Below are 16,903 nucleotides of genomic sequence, written 5' to 3'. Positions count from 1 at the left end.
ATATCCATATTAATAGTTATAAAATCAGCATGCATATGTGTGATATGTTTCAAAGAGACCTCTGCACCTGTTGATTGCATTAAAACATTTGCTATCTTCTAATGAGGAAGGAGAAGGTGCCACCACTCTAAGTGGATCATTCCTCAGTAAATTGCGTACATTTTACTTTTTTGTATTCTGTGACCTTGCAGTCAGTGACTTCAGCCCAGAATAGTTTCAAAGTCATGTAAATGAATGCAATTAAGGTATTGCTTATCATCTTACATAGTTCAGATGGAACCTTATTAGATAGAGAGATTTGTTTGCTTTATGAGGAAGGTCAAAATAAGGTTAAATTTTATTACATAAAATGATTTGGTAATGTTTTTATTTAGTTGCTGAAAAAGAAATGTCCTAACAGGAAATGATAATGCTTTTTTCCCCTTCTTTAAATCACTGGGAGGTCTTTTCAGGGTGTTTGTTTGTTTGTTTGTTTGTTATTTCTCTCTAGTAGTTATAATTCTATTTTAAGATGATGCCTTCTGTCTACTTATAAAATTTTGGGAACATTCTACGCTTAGTTGATTCTGGATATCTTTGACTCATACATGTAGGTGGCATTTCCTGCTGCTGATGGAGTGTTGCTTAGGAGCAGCTCACGTATGTGCTTAGAGGATTTGTGTTAATGTCCAGTCGTCATGACAGTTGGTGCAGGACCTCGGACAGCAGGATTGGAGTCCCAGTTCACCTGGGCAGAAAGGAGATCTGCCACCCTAGCAGGATGATTGTAAGGGTTGGGAGAGCATTGACACGGATACTAGAAGAGTCTTGCTGATGAAGAACTGTGTGTATGTGTGTACATGCGTGCGTGTGTGTGTGCGTTTGTGTGCATATGAAGTGATTAAAAGAAAAGTATTCTTCACTTTGTAGTTGGCCCATATAATTACCTTCTTTCCTTCTGTGGTATCATTTTTACTTCAGCATGGTATATTAATTGGTAAAGACTCTAAGAGATACTGGTTGAGCAGATATTTACTGCACGTAGCTCTGTGCCCTGCACCATCTGAGATGCTGGAGGATTCAGAGATGAGTGAGGGGCTCACAGTCGCAGGGAGAATAACAATAAGCATGATGCAGAGGAAGTGATCTGGAAGCATAATGATCAAAGAGCCTGCTTTGGCTGGGTGTTGAGAAAGCATTACTCAAAAGAAATGTGGTACCTCTGTATGGCTGTGGGGAAACTGACAGGCACTGGGGAATTAAGTGATAATCAAAAGCAGCTACTTTGTTTTGGGAAGTTAAAGTTCCTGTAGTGGAATCAGGGAGTCTGCATCACACCTTCCTTATCCCCAGCTGGCTTTGCTGTCCAGTAGCCTGTTGATCAATATGAAGTTCCCTCAGCCACCACAGTATTAAAGTGTAGGCTATGTCTCTTGCTGCTCAAAAACTTTTCACCCAGTGTGTTATTCCTGAAGGTATAAACTTTCCCACATGTTGATGTCGTTCTGTATCTAGAAGCCTTCTAATTCTCAGTTCAACATTTTTTTCTTACCAGTGCTCTAGAGAAAAAAAAAAAAAAAATATATATATATATATATGTATGTATGTATAGAAAAAGAAAAGAAGGTGTTTCAAACTCTGTGTTGACAACCAAATAATCCTAGTAATTTTTCTCCCAGAATTCTTGATCAGAATTCCTCTTCATCACCATTAACTTCTCACCTTTAGAATAGGTGTAGCACAAAGATAGTGTATTTTGGTAAATTTTATAATGCAGATTGTTCATCACGTATGGTCAACAACTATGCCCAAGGAAAGTGTGTATAATTAAGAATATTTTTTGTCTTACATTTTTTTTTGTTATTTTTTGAGATAATTTATTTTAGCCAGTAGTTAAGATTCCATCGTAAAACAAACCACTGAAATTCTTTGAGATACGATGTGCTTGAAGTAATATTTATTTTTCTTAATTTTCAGGGAGTGTTGGACTGTGAGCTATTGCAGAACTCTGTTCTCAGGACCCGTTATTTTAACAGTCAGGAGAAACACAGCTAGAAGGTACTGTATTTTGTCTATTGTCCCATTTTTTTAAATGTAGTTAAGCCTTTCCAGTTAGAGAAGAAAGAACATCATGTTGCATTTTGTTATTTATTTTTCTTTAAGTTTCAGATGTCGATTAACTAGTTGTTGGACATCTGTAACCCGGGGGAGGAATATATTTCAGTGTCAGTAATTCTGAGTTTTGTGTGAGTAAAAAGTCTAGTTTAGATGGAACCAGTTTTGCCTGTTTTAAACATCGGAAGTATTTACATTTTTTTTCTTTCCAGTATGTAATTATTTTAATGAATATTTTGATTTGAAAATAAGGTATAAAAGGCTCTTTGTTTAATCTAAGACAGTATGAAATATACCTTAAATAATCAGGCAGGCTAAAGTCCTTCCTGCCTATGACAACTCTACCTTCCAGTAGAGGGATCAGCTGCCATCTATATTTCTGCCGTCTTTCATCTGGATCCATGGACACCTGATTCTGCCTGTGTCCGTCTATAATTTTCCCTATCTGCATTATCACATGTGGTTTATTATTGTAGCATAAGAATTCATCTACTTGCAGAGCCTGAGTCTCAGGACAGGTGATATATTACTAGGAAGGAAGGAAGAATCTTCCCTGCTTTGTATTTTTGTCTTTTGCAATCCCAGGACCCCATATGAATGTACCAAATTATTTGACTAAAGTCAGTGGTGAACGCAGTCCCCTTCAGCCCTATCCAAAGTTTCCTTCTTAGTATCACCTTTAAACCTCCCCTAAGTTTTGTGTTTTCCTTAAAAAACTTGCCAGCTGTCTTGCTTGGAATACAAATATTTAATAAAATAATGTGTTTGTTAAAGTGATAGTGAATAAGTCAACTTCTTTGAATATGTATTTTCTTTATTAACTGGATATTCATTATTTATATTCATATGCAATGACACAAAAATCAGTTTTACAGATTTTCTTAATCACTTGTCAAGCCATATGAATTTCTAGGATTGGATAAATGTACAGTATTTTATGTTTCCATCACACAGTGTTTTGAACTTTCATTTTTTTTAATTTTTATTTTTTTAAATTTTTTAATGTTTATTTATTTCTGAGACACAGAGAGACAGAGCGTGAGTGGGGGAGGGGGAGAGAGAGAGAGGGAGACACAGAATCAGAAGCAGGCTCTGAGCTGTCAGCCTGACGTGGGGCTCGAACTCACAAACCGCGAGATCATGACCTGAGCCGACTGAGCCACCCAGGCGCCCCTGTATTGAACTTTTAAAGTAGTAACTGTTCAAGATTATTCACCATTGGCAAAGCAGCATCTTTTCTTTTTTATTGTCAGTTAAGAGAGGGAGGGTGAAAGCAAATAAGAAATTTAAATAAGCACATTAGGACTATAAAAGAAAATGTAGACAACTCCCCAAATATTAACTTTAATTCTGAGTATGCATACTTTCTCAGTGAAAGAAATGATAGGATCAGAAACTCTGGATTTTTTGGAATTCAAAGTTATCCTTTTATTTTTTAGTTTTTTGGAGGGCGGGTTACTGGTTATTTATTTATTAGCTTAAAATTTAATTTTAATTCTGGTGTAGTTAACATACAGTGTTATATTAATTTCAAGTGTATGATGTAGTGATTTAACACTTCCATACATAACCCCATGCTCATGAGGACAAGTGCCCTTCTCAATCCCTATCACCTATTTCATGCATCCCCTCATCTATTTCTGATAATTGTCAGTTTGTTCTCAGTAGTTAAGTGTCTGTTTCTTGGCTTGTTCCTTTCTCTCTCTCTCTTTTTTTTTTTTTTTTTTACCTCTTGCTCGTTTGTTTTGTTTCCTGAATTCCACCTATGAGTGAAAGCATATGGCATTTGGCTTTCTCTAACTGACTTATTTCATTTAGCATTATACTCCCTGTTTCCATCCAGGTCATTGCAAATGGCAAGATTTCATTCTTTATTATGAGTGAATATTCCGTTGTGTATGCACACACACACACACACACACACACACACACACCTTCTTTATCTGTTCATCAATCGATGGACACTTGGGCTGCTTCCATAATTTGGCAATTGTAAATAATGCTGCTGTAAACGTAGGGGTGCATATATCCCTTTGAATTAGTGTTTTTGCATTTGGGGGGTAAATACCCAGTAGCATGATAACTGGATCACAGTGTCTATTTTGTGCCAGTACCATACTGTTTTGATTACTACAGCTTTGTAATATAACTTGAGGTCTGAAATTGTGATACCTGCAGCTTTGCTTTGCTTTTTTCTTTTAAAAAAAAGTTTATTTATTTGGGGGGGGGGGGAAGGGCAGTGAGAAAGGGAGAGAGAATCCCAAGCATGCTCTGTGCTGTTAGTGCAGAGCTCTGCTCGAGGCTTGGATTCATGAATGGTGAGATCATGACCTGAGCCAAAAATAAGAGTTGGGCACCCAGCCAGCTGACCCAACCAGGTGCCCCACTTTTCTTTTTCAAAATTGCTTTGGCTATTCGGCGTCTTTTGTGGTTCCATATAAATTTTAGGATTTTTTTTGTTCTAGTTCTGTGAAGAATGCCATTGGTATTTTGATAGGGATTGCCTTAAATGTGTGGATTGCTTGGGGTAGTAGACATTTTAACAATATTTGTTTCTCTGATCCAGGAGCATGGAAAGTTATCTTTTTAAATTGAAGATAAGAATTAACTGTTAAAATTAAATATTTAGAGATACAAACATTCAAATGGACTTTAAAACTCTTTAAAACTAACAGATATAAACCATTTTTTTTAAAAAAGTTACCTAAATAAACATTTTATCAAGGTATAATTTCACCTAGTGAAATAGACTCTTTCTTGCCCGTTCAGTGATTTTTCTTTTCTTCTACATAAGCAAACCCTGCATAGCTAACACCCAACCTCAAAAGGCTGTCTTTCTTAGTCAGTACTGCTTCCACTCAACAGAAACCAATCTTTGGTGTTTTTTTCTGTGTGTTAATTTTGCCTGTTTTTGAACTTTATACAGTTGGAACCATGTAATGTGAGCTGTTTTGTGTCTGAGTGTTTTGATCAACCTTATGTCTGCAAGAGTCCTCCATATGTGTATTATTTGTCTCTCCCTTTTCAAATTGTCTGTATTCATTGTATGTATGATTAGACTACCATTATCTTTTCCATTGTACATGGATTTTGAATATCTTTCCAATTGGAGGGTATAAGAAAGGTTACTGTGAATTTGTTTATATCTTTTGGTAGAAACAAACATTCATTTCTGATGCGTATATGCACAGGACTGGAACCGGGGAATTGTGGAATATGGAAATGTTTAACTTTAGTATAATATATACTTGGAGTGCTTTTAAGGATATTTGGGAAATGTTTATCAGTGTATCTTTTCTTAATGATAGATCTTACTATGAAATGGACTTAATTTTTTCCAACTTTAAGTAAAATCTAAAGTTGTTTTTTAGGAGGTATGAAATTTTTCTGTCCATTAAAAATAAATTGCCCGTTTTCTGATACCATTATAGTATATATTTAGTCACTGAAACTGAGGTCTGTCCTAACCCTAGGGAAGGAAAATAAGACACAGAACCCTTATATATACTTACTAGTGTAGAAGTACTGAATGTTGCTTTTAAAATAAGTTAGACATTTCATACGTAGGGCTTTTATTTTATTCCTGGATATTTGGATACCTCTTGAATATCTAAAATAATATACCCTTGAGTTACAAAATAATTTGCTTTAGCATTTCTGATAAATATATCTTGCTAACTTTATCCATGTTGTGTTAATCTTTTTGGATATCTAATGTGAAATTATTTATTCTGGAACATAAGGACTTAAGAAATTTTATGTCCATCTTTTTCTCAGTCTTACTGTAGAACAGTGCTGTTCATTGAGTAGAAGTTCACACAGAAGAAGGGCGCCTGGGTGGCTCATTCGGTTAAGTGTCCGACTTCGGCTCAGGTCATGATCTCATAGTTCGTGAGTCTGAGCCCCACATCTGACTCTGTGCTGACAGCTTAGAGCCTGGAGCCTGCTTCGAATTCTGTGTCTTCCTTGCTCTCTGCTCCTCCCCTGCTCATGCTCTGTCTTTTTCTCCTTCAAAAATAAATAAAAACATTAAAAAAAATTAAAAAAAAAAGTATAGTATAAGCTACACATGTAATTTGAAATTTTTCCCTAGGCACATTAAAAGAGGAAAAAGGAACTAATCAATCAATGAAATATTTTATTTAACCCCCATCAGTAAAATACTATCATTTCATTGCATAATTAATATAAAATTCTGAGATATTTTACATTCATTTTCTCACAGTAAGTTTTTGAAATTCAGTGTATATTTTCATTTATAACACATCTCAATTCAAACTAGTCACTTTTCCTGCACATTGTTAGAGCTTGGAGTTGAGGCCACTGGCTGGCAGTTGAACTTACAGGTGCATATAGTGTGCTGTAGGAGGGGGAAATCTTTTGTTAACACCGCAAGGATCTCTGGCTCAGTGAGTGGAATTTGATAATAATTCTGGCTACAAGCATATAAATAAGTAAGTAAATAAATAAATAAATAATTTAATCTTTATTTATTTTTGAAAGAGAGAGAAACAGTGTGTGAGCAGGGGAGGGTCAGAGAAAGAGGGAGACACAGAATCCGAAGTAGGCTCCATCTCTAAGCTGTCAGCAGAGCCCTACATGGGGCCTGAACTCATGAACCATAAGATCATGACCTGAACCAAAGTTGGACGCATAACCCACTGAGCCACCCAGGCATTCCAATAAATAAACATTTTTAAAAAATGAAATAAAAATTAAAAAGTTTTAAAAAGGCAAACTAGTCACTTTTCAAATGCTCAGTAGCCACATGTCTACCATATTGGACATCATAGCTATAGTTATATCTTGGGTTTTTTAAAGACCATGTGTTTGCCAAATTCATATCTAATTAAAAGTATCCTTTAAAATCCAGTAGAAAGATGCCATGTTGAAAGCTAATATACCATCTTTTTAGTGGTTCTCAAACAGCCTGGTTTTCCTTCGGTGTTGAAATAAGTAACGTTTCCGTTTGTTGAACATCAGATAAAGCAATTAGTCAATGGTTGGGGCACATGTATGAAAAATACACTACCTTTATACTGTACAATTCAAAATCTGTAATAGCAGACTCATATTTTCCACCTTACTCTAGGTTATATGCTGAATAGAATTTTATTCTTTTGTATGTTCCTGTTTTTCCTTTTTAAAATTTTTTTTTAATGTTTATCTATTTTTGAGAGAGACAGAGACAGAACGCGAGCGGGTTAGGGGCAGAGAGAGAGGGAGACACAGAATCGGAAGCAGGCTAGCTCCGAGCTGTCAGCACAGAGCCCTACGTGAGGCTCGAACTCACCAGCCATGAGATCATGACCTGAGCCAAAGTTGGATGCTCAACCGACTGAGCTATCCAGGCGCCCCCCTTTTTGTCCATTTTGTAAAAGCATGGCTGGTTTTTGTGATAAACTGAATGATGTAACTCCTCTATTAGCTCCTGCATAAAATAGGGCAGTTAAGAAAAAATGGTTATATGTATACGTATAGATGTATCTATGACTTTTCATTAATTAGGATATTTAAAGGTTACCTAGATTTTGGGGGTAATGTTTCTTCGTGCATATATTTGCCAAGTAGGATAAATCAAGATCTACATGCTATCTTATATGAACTTAGATCAGATTTTACCACCAATTTGGCTTGTTTTAAGCTTTTTTAGTGTTCAGAATTCAGAATGTAATTCAGAATGTGGATAAGGTAGTATTGACCTTTGAACATGGTAACACGTGGTGTTGTCATGGGGGATAAAGCTCCTGGATTAATACTTGCTATAACTGTATGTTAGCTGTTACTTTGGGCTCTAGATCTGTGGTAGTTGTTTTATAGTCCTACTCACTTTTTTTTTTCCTTTTTAATATATAGTACTACTACTTCCTTTTTAACGAAATCTACTTTTTTTGACACCCAGTTCTTTAAAAAAAAAAAATTTTTTTTAACATTTATTTACTATTGAGAGACAGAGACACAGAGCGTGCGCAGGGGAGGAGTAGAGAGAGGGAAGACACAGAATCTGAAGCAGGCTCCAGGCTCCGAGCTGTCAGCACAGAGCCTGATACGGGTTCGAACTGTGAGATCATGACCTGAGCCGAAATCAGTCGCCTAACCAACTGAGCCATCCAAGTGCCCCGACACCCAGTTCTAACATTATATATTATTGGCTGCTTTTTTTAGAAAAAGTATTTATTTATTTTGAGAGAGAGAGAACATGAGTAGGGGAGGGACAGAGAGACAGAATCCCAAGCAGGCTCCTTACTGTCAGCACAAAGCCCTGTGCGGGGCTTGAACTCCCCAACTGTGAGATCATGACCCGAGCCCAAACCAAGAGTCAGACACTTAACCGACTGAGCCACCCAGGGTCCCCTGGCCACTTTTTGAAAAAGAAAATCATTCCTCTGCTTTTAAGCCTTCATCTTAGTAGTAGTAAAATTAAAGTTCTTGTATTAGCTGATAAGGCTGTGGCATCTTCTTGATGAGGCCTAGCCTGGTAACCATTCAAGGTGGAAGCCTCCCCTCTTTCCTTTTTTACTTCTTTTCTTTTTCCACAACACTTAACCACCTTTAAGACTACCATGAAATTAATTTTTAAAAAATTATTGGTTATTGATTATTTTCCTCTTCTATAGTGAAAGCTCCCTGAGGGCAGGAATCTTTTTATGTTGTGTTGTTCATCCCTAATATATCTGAAAGAACCTAGAGTGGTGCTGGGCATCAGTTGGTATAGCCACTATTGAACACAATGATTATGGAACCATATGATCCAGTAGTCCTGCTTCTGGGTATATAACAAAACAAATTGAAATTAGGATCTTGAAGAGGTATCTGCACTCTTGGGGCTCATTGCAGCCCTATTGGCAATAGCCAAGACACGGATAAAGAAAATGTGGTATTTCCATATAATGGAATTATTCAACCTTAAAAAAGAAGGAAATCCTGTCATTTGTGACAACATGATGAACTTACAGGACATTATCCTAGGTGAAATAAGCTAGACAGAAGAACATGACCTCACTTATATGAGGAACCCAAAATAGTCAGACTCATAGAAGCAGGGAATAGAATGGTGTTTACCAGGAATTGGGAGGAGGAAACTGAGGTTTTGGTCAAAAGTACAAACTTTAAATTACACAAGAGGTATAAATCCTAAAGACCTGTACAGCATACTACCTATGGTTAACAATACTGTATTTTATATTTAAAAAATTGCAAAGAGGTAGATCTTATGTTAAGTGTTCTTACCATACAAAAAATAAAGAGGGCAGGAGGAAACTTTTCAAGGTGTTGGATGTATTTATGGCATTGACTGTGGCAGTGATTTCATGAGTCTGTGTTTACCTCCAATCTCATCAAGTTGTACATCTTTTTGTGTATCAATTATACCTTTAAAAATTATTTTTTTTTTAATGATAGGCATCTAGAAGGAGCTCGTAAGTATTTATTGAGTAAATATTTCTTGAATGCATGGAGAAGATACACTTTTTTCCAATCCTGAAAATGTGCCTTAGGAATTTTCTAGGGATAGGGAATATTTAAAGCACGAGGAAACAAAGATCTTCAGTTGTATATATAATAATACATTTTGATAGTTTGAATTAGTTGAAAGTAGTTTATTTCTCAGACTGATACATATGTACCTACGAAAGGTAGCATGTAACTATGAGGTTTCAAAAAGTAAGGTTTATAATTATGGCCAGGTAATTTATCTTTTGGGTATTTACATGTATATTTTTTCATTTGGATCATAAAAATAATGTTATCAGAGAAGGATATTTATAAGATACTTTTTTTGTTGTTGTGAACTATAGAGACATACATCGTAGTTTGGTATCTTAAAATTAGTATGAACCAAATAGACCTTGATAGTTTTTAAGAAGTGATTTCTATCTAGTATAGATTGTCTTTCGTTGTATATAGATATTTTCTAATTGTAGTTGTTGAAAGTTTTATTTTTAGGCCACCTACAATAAATGTTTTTAAAATAATACAAAAATGTAATCAAAGCCTTATATTAAGAAATTGTATATGCTACCTGAGAATATATTGAAAGCAGATATTATAAATGCTTTTTCCTTTGTAGAATAGGTAACTTTATGCAATCATTTAACCAAAGTTTTCATGCAAGTGTGTTTATAAGTGTTTGGTTTTATTTTATGCCTTCATATATCAGCACATGATATATATGACTATTTCAGTAATCATTTTCATTAGAACAGGAAGAATTATGAGTTTGGGTTTATTTTTTTCTCTTTCCACTGTCATCTTCCAAATTCAAGTATTAGTACTTCATGATTGTTACTGCAGTAGCTTTCTAACTGGTCTTTATTTATTTATTTTTTTTTTGCCATTTAGTTTTTATTATTCACATTGTATATACTATAGGACGGTAAATCTTTCTGAAGTATCATAACTCTAAACAAAGACCTTTGCCTATAAGAAAAAGGCCAAGTCCTATTTTTATCTGGCTCCTACTTCTCAGCATCATATTCCATTTGCCTTATCCTTAAAGATGTTAAAGTGCACATTTCTTAGACGGCCACACTGGTTTCTCAGTCTTCATCATCAGTGTCTTGTGATCACCGCTCATTTTCTTTTGCCAGAACGCTCCCCATTCTGTGATTTGAGTAATCACACCGAAGTGCCCTCTTACACTCTCCCTTAGTTGATGAGTACCATTCAACACACTGCATTTATTTTATTCATCTCTTCTGAAAGACTGTAAACTTCTAAGGGGAAGGGACCATGTCTTTTATAAAGTTGTGATGGGTAAAGCACTCAGCTTTCTGCCATATATATATATATACATACATATATATATATATATATATATATATATATATATATATATATATATATATGGTTATCAATCAAAATGTCATTGAAATAACTCCTCCAGGGTGTATCCCGGAGCTCTAGAAATAAGAAAAGGATAAAAACTCATCCCATGTTATGTGACGCAAGTCACTTGAACTTACTGTGCAACAGTTTTCTGTGTGAAGGTGACATGATGGCATGTGTGTTAGAAATTTGTAGGTTCTGGGGCGCCTGGGTGGCTCAGTCGGTTAAGCGTCCGACTTCGGCTCAGGGCATGATCTCGTGGTCCGTGGGTTCGAGCCACGTCGGTCTCTGTGCTGACCACTCAGAGCCTGGAGCCTGTTTCAGATTCTGTGTCTCCCTCTCTCTCTCTCTGACCCTCCCCCATTCATGCTCTGTCTCTCTCTGTCTCAAAAAAGTAAATAAACATTAAAAAAAAAAAAAAAAAGAAATTTGTAGGTTCCAAAGTGTGGGCTAAGTGTTCATGAAAGTACTCAAACTGTATCTTGTTGACTACATAAGTTTCTTTGTTTTTATGTAAAACATATAGAATGTTGTTTTGTTTCTTACCTGAATAATGGCAAGATGAATTTAATGTGTTAGCTGAATGTTTACTATAGTAAGTCTCTTTACTATTCATCTGAAACAAGAAAGAAAATAGGCCTGTGGTGAAAGTAATAAATTACCTGTGTGAAATGCAACAGTTTCAGAGATGAATGGATTTAAAAGTTTTGTTAACACCTTTCCAAAATTGATCCTTAATTCATCGTATGTTTGAATTACATGGAGTAAAATACATTTTTTGAAGGGCATCATCTCATAGATTTCCATAAATTTCTCAAAGGTGACCCCATCCCTGTCAATTCTATTTCCTAGGAGTATTTAAAATTAAATAGCTTACCTGGCTAGCAGAGGTTCTAAACGAGACTGAATTTAGGATGGTGAATTCTTTTTTAAATTTAATTGGGGTATAGTTCTTGTACTAAGAACAGTATGTAGGATTGGAGTAAGTTTCTGATTTTTGGAGATTTTTTTTTTCTTAAAAACAAATCTGGATATTGTGTATATCTGGGTTATAACTGTGAATTAGTTCAAAGAAGAAGAGAGGTTGAGGTTGAGGGAGGAAACAAGTCTCATAGAACCAGCATCTTGAGGCATCAATACTGTGATCATCCGTAGACCCTGAAAATATGAGCCTGTATGTTCTTTTGTGTTTAAGTGCTCAGATGTTGGTGACACGAATTGGTAACAGAGACTGAATTTGTAAGGAGGAAGCAATGACTGCGGTTTCTAAGTCTTCCTTACTCGTGACAAAGTATGATGTGCAATTTGGAAACTCTTCTGTTGGCAACTAAGCAGGTTTGAGAAGTTAACCTTATAGGCTGCCCAGGCGTATTTTAGGTGGTCATTACAGAGAGCCCTTGTTTTATTACCTAGGTCATAATAGAAAATATTTAGCCTTTTAAATTTTTTAATGGTGACTAAAAATTTGATCCTTTGGTTTTATTTTATGATACAGACAAAAATTCAGAAAGAAGTCTAAGTGTATATCCTAATTGAAATGGATATAACCTGACCATGAATGTTATTAATGTTACTTTGACATATGTGTTAAAAATATGTGCATAGAGTTTGTATTAATACTGAATTTGTGCTGATTTACTATTTTCATAGTAATTTCAGTAAATAAGAAATGGATAAATAATACTTTCATTTCATTAAGTACTCCCATGAGTTTCTGTTAAGGGTGAACAGTATTTCTTGGAAAGTTACAATTTAAACCTAGTCTGGTGACCACAGAATGCTATTTACTTAGCTTTTAAGTCTTTCGCAATAGTGTAACTTGAGAGAAAGCAGCAGTAGTTGTTTTGTTTCTTTGTTTTATATATATATACACGTATACATATATATATACGTATATATATACATATACATATATATATACATATACATATATACACATATATGTATATATACATATACATATATATACACACATATATGTGTGTATATATACATATGTATGCACACACACACACACACACATACACATATACATACACACCCAAAGGATATACAGTTGACCCTTGAACAACGTGGGGGTTAAGGGGACTGATCCCTGGCACAGTTGAAAATCTGTAACTTTTGACTACCCCCAAACTTAACTCCTAATAGCCTACTGTTTATCAGAAGCCTTACTGACAACATAAACATTTTATTAACACATACTTTATAAACACATATTTTATAAACACATATTTTATGTGTATTATATACTGTAGTCTTACAATAATACTTAACTTTTTCTTAAATTTTTTTGGTATTTCTAGCTTACATTGGTTCATCTGTTTTTTTTTTTTTAAATGTTGCAGATCTCCAAAAAAATTTCCAATATATCTATTGAAAGAGTGTGTACCTGCGCAGTTCAAACCCATGCTGTTCAAGGACCAACTGCATTTCTGTTTTACCTATTGTGCAGATACTAAGAGTAACCACTATTATGGCCACAGTTTCACACAGTGACATGGAAAATGCTGGTCTTTAGAGTCATAAGATTTATATTTGAACCATAGCTTACCAAACAGACTGTTAACAAATCATTTCACCCGAGCCTCAGTTTCCTAATCTGTAACCTGAGCTATAACCTACATCAAAGGAATATTATGCAGAGTAAATGAGGAAATAAAATTTGTTGTCACCAGTGTAATGTTCTCGAAGGATAGTGGTGTACTCGCAATATTGTTAATTCTGTATGTTCCAGAAGAAATAAAATAGGTGATGACTGTTGATGATTGCTGTTTTACTCAATAGCACACTCTTCTAAATAAAGACCGCTGTTCCACACATTTTGCATTTTTCTTTCTTTGCTTCTATTCCACTTGAAGAGTATTCACAAACCCTGCTCCACGCATTTGAACTCCTTTCAAGTTTAAACCAGTTACCATCTGCCACCTACTGACCCAGTTCTCTCTACTTCCTTCAACCCTGCTCTCCCCATACACACTTGCTTATTTTTGTTGGCTGATTAAATTGGCCTTCAGTTGATTTTTCCAAAGATCTGGATTAATACAGGGTTAGAAACAGCAGCTTCCAAATGTGTTTGAACTATCAAGCAAGGTGCATGGGAGCCAATAGTAATACTCTTTTTTTTTTTTTTCCCTCTAGGGAAGACAGTTGTCAGGGGAAACAAGTAGTAAAACCCCAAATGGACTTGCTTTTTCTTTCGTTGTACAGCAGTTCTGGGTTTTCAAAGTGATTTCTGCCTCCATACTCAAGTGAAGAAAGTTTTCAGTATAAAGTATGAGTTTGTAAAGTGACTCACCACATATGCAGGTGCTTCAAAATGCATGCCCTGAACTAATATTTGAATTTTTATAGGTTTGCAGTTTTGCTGACTGCAAGAAAATAAAAGGCCTGGTGCCAGTTCTTACTAGGTCAAGATTTGTTTTAAAGGATCAACATTTCCTCAGGTTTTTTGGTATTTGCAAAAGTCCTAGAGATTTTCCTGCAAAAAGACTTAATAGGCTTTATTCCAGTAAGGAAAATTCAGAATGCTTGTGCCATGGTAGTAACAAAAGCAATATATTTGGCGAATTTGTTTAAATACATTGCCAGAAGCCAGACTACCCTAAAGATGTATTTTTATTTAAAGAGGCTCATGGGGGCAGCAAGGACTAGTAATTGTATTTGTATAGCTCTAGGTGCAGAAAATTTGACCAGTGATTTAAAAACAGACTGTTAGTCTTTCATGAAATGGTCAGGAGATGGGTTGACCAAGGTGATTGGTCTGACACTGTGGAGGCTTACTTCAGTAGCGGTTTGTGAAATGGATTATAAAAGCACACTGACCTGAATTTGAATCCCGGGTCTGCTCCTTAGCTGTGGTGTGACTTTGGACAAGTCATTCCACTGCTCTGAGCCTTACCTTCTTCAGCTGTAAGGTTGAATAGTATCTATTTTATAGATAATGATTAAGTGAGTTAATGTATGACTTAGTATAATTGTCAAAAACTGGCATTCACTTGCCAACCAGTTAATAAAAGTTAATTGTAATGGCTGGGAGTTAACCCTCCAAGTAGTTGTTTTAAAAGCTTGCATTCCTAAAAGTACGCTTACCAGGACTAGCACTGAGTAATGCGTAGAATTGTTGAATCACTATATTGTACACCTGAAACTGTAACACTGGATATTGACTATACTGGAATTAAAGTAGAAAGCTTTGGGGCGCTTGGGTGGCTCAGTTGGTTAAGCGCCAGACTTCAGCTCAGGTCATGATCTCATGGTTTGTGGGTTTGAGCCCCACGTCGGGCTCTGTGCTGACAGCTCAGAGCCTGGAGACTGCTTCGGATTCTGTGTCTCCCTCTCTCTCTGCCCCGCCCCTGCTTATGCTCTCTCTCTCTCTCAAAAAGTGAATAAACATTTAAAAAAAAATTGTTTTTAAAAAAGTAGAAACTTCATTAAAAAAATTGCATTCCCTATTGAGAGGCATTAAAGTATAGAAATATATTTGAGGTTTCTTAAAAATCTTAAGGAAGCCACATTAGACTCAAAGCAGTATTTATAGGTAATAGATTGAATTTGACAAGCATTGAGACACTATGGTGTGGTGGTTTTGAACAAGTGTGAATCCTAACTCTGCCACTTACTTTGTTGGCTTTGACTAATCATCTTACCTCCTAAGGCTCAGTGTTCTCATCTGTAAAATGGGGATAACTTTATGGCGTTGTTTTGAGAATTGAAAGAATTAAATCATAGGGGTGCCTCGGTTAAGCGTCTGACTTCGGCTCAGGTCATGATCTTACAGTTTGTGAGTTCGAGCCCCGAATCCCGCTCTGTGCTGACAGCTCAGAGCCTGGAGCCTGCTTCTGTTTCTGTGTCTCCTTCTATCTCTGCCCCTCCCCCACTTGTGCTTTGTCTTTCTCTGTCTCTCAAAAATTAAAAGAAAAAAGAAAGAATGAAACCACAGAAAGCACTTAATGTCATTCTTGGCACATACTGTGCACAGTAAGTTTTAGTTTTTCTTGTGAGTCCATAGATACCCTTTTGGACATGGCCTTGAGTACTTGTGAGAAATAAAATTCTGAATTTTTTTTTTTGATGTAATAGTTAATGTTGGAATTTTGGAATTAATACATTTTTTTTCGTTTGTATAATGCTTATCTAGTTGACTTAAATTAAGATAAAACACTAAAATGTTTGAATCTCCTATAGTCAAAATAACAATTCGTATTTGGAGAAACAAATTTTTAAATATCATCTGCTATAGTCTAAATGTTTATTTTCTTCTCAAAATTCGTATGTTGAAATCCTAACCCCCAAGGAGATGGTATTGGGAGGTGGTGCCTTTGGGAGTGATTAGGTCGTGAGGGTAGAGTCCTCACAGTGGGATGACCTCCCATATAAAAAAGGCCTGAAGGAGATCCCTTTCCCTTTCTGCCACTTTAGGTATAGTGAAAAGATGGCCATCTATGAGTTAGAAAGCTAGATTCTCACCAGATGCTGCACCTGCATGCATGGGGATCCTAGACTTACCAACTTCCAAAACTGTGAGAAATAAATGTTTGTCATTTATAAGCAACCCAGTCCATGGTATTCCATGTCAGCAGCCTGACTGGACTAAGATAGCATCCATTGTTTTGGATAATTCCATGGCTCTATACTTTTAATCCAGTTTTTATTTATGTTTCTGCTTTCCTTCCTCTTCATTGCCTGAGAGTAACCCAAAGGAGAAGCAGGGTAGAGCAGGATGAGGCAGGATTGCCAATAGGTACTCAGCCTTACCATGATCAGATATACTGTCGGGACTAACGTCCTCAGTTAAATTGATTCGTGAATACTTTTTGGTTTTACCAGCAGAATAATTTTGGTTTCTTTTTTTACTGTTGTAGTGTATGCTGAGAAGATTTTAAAGGAAATTTCTACTTTTCCCAGCATCTTTCAATAATTTTTTTAAGAGCTGTAAATCAGTAAATTTTCAGTTTGACAGCTAATAAAAGATTGGTAATTA

The 16,903-nt window shown here is 35.8% G+C and overlaps 1 protein-coding gene and 1 non-coding gene across 6 annotated transcripts in view; both read left to right on the top strand.

Annotated features, from left to right (window-relative positions):
- NRIP1 (nuclear receptor interacting protein 1) overlaps positions 1–16,903 on the top strand; it is a 100,634-nt gene that overhangs the window by 17,773 nt on the left and 65,958 nt on the right. For 4 of the 5 annotated variants that reach the window (XR_007155639.1, XM_047875284.1, XM_047875286.1 and 1 more), the window contains exon 2: positions 1,957–2,037. The exons of the other annotated variant lie outside the window; for it this stretch is intronic. The gene's annotated coding sequence lies outside the window, so the exon portion shown is untranslated. The remainder of the gene's footprint in view (positions 1–1,956; positions 2,038–16,903) is intronic. 5 annotated transcript variants of the gene reach the window in all.
- Positions 6,385–6,538, top strand: LOC125175867 (small nucleolar RNA SNORA62/SNORA6 family). The gene has a single exon (XR_007156030.1). It is a non-coding gene; the product is annotated as a small nucleolar RNA SNORA62/SNORA6 family (small nucleolar RNA).

This window comes from Prionailurus viverrinus, chromosome C2 (assembly GCF_022837055.1).
Source record: "Prionailurus viverrinus isolate Anna chromosome C2, UM_Priviv_1.0, whole genome shotgun sequence".
NCBI lineage: Eukaryota > Metazoa > Chordata > Mammalia > Carnivora > Felidae > Prionailurus > Prionailurus viverrinus.
This window is presented reverse-complemented; position numbering and strand designations above follow the sequence as displayed.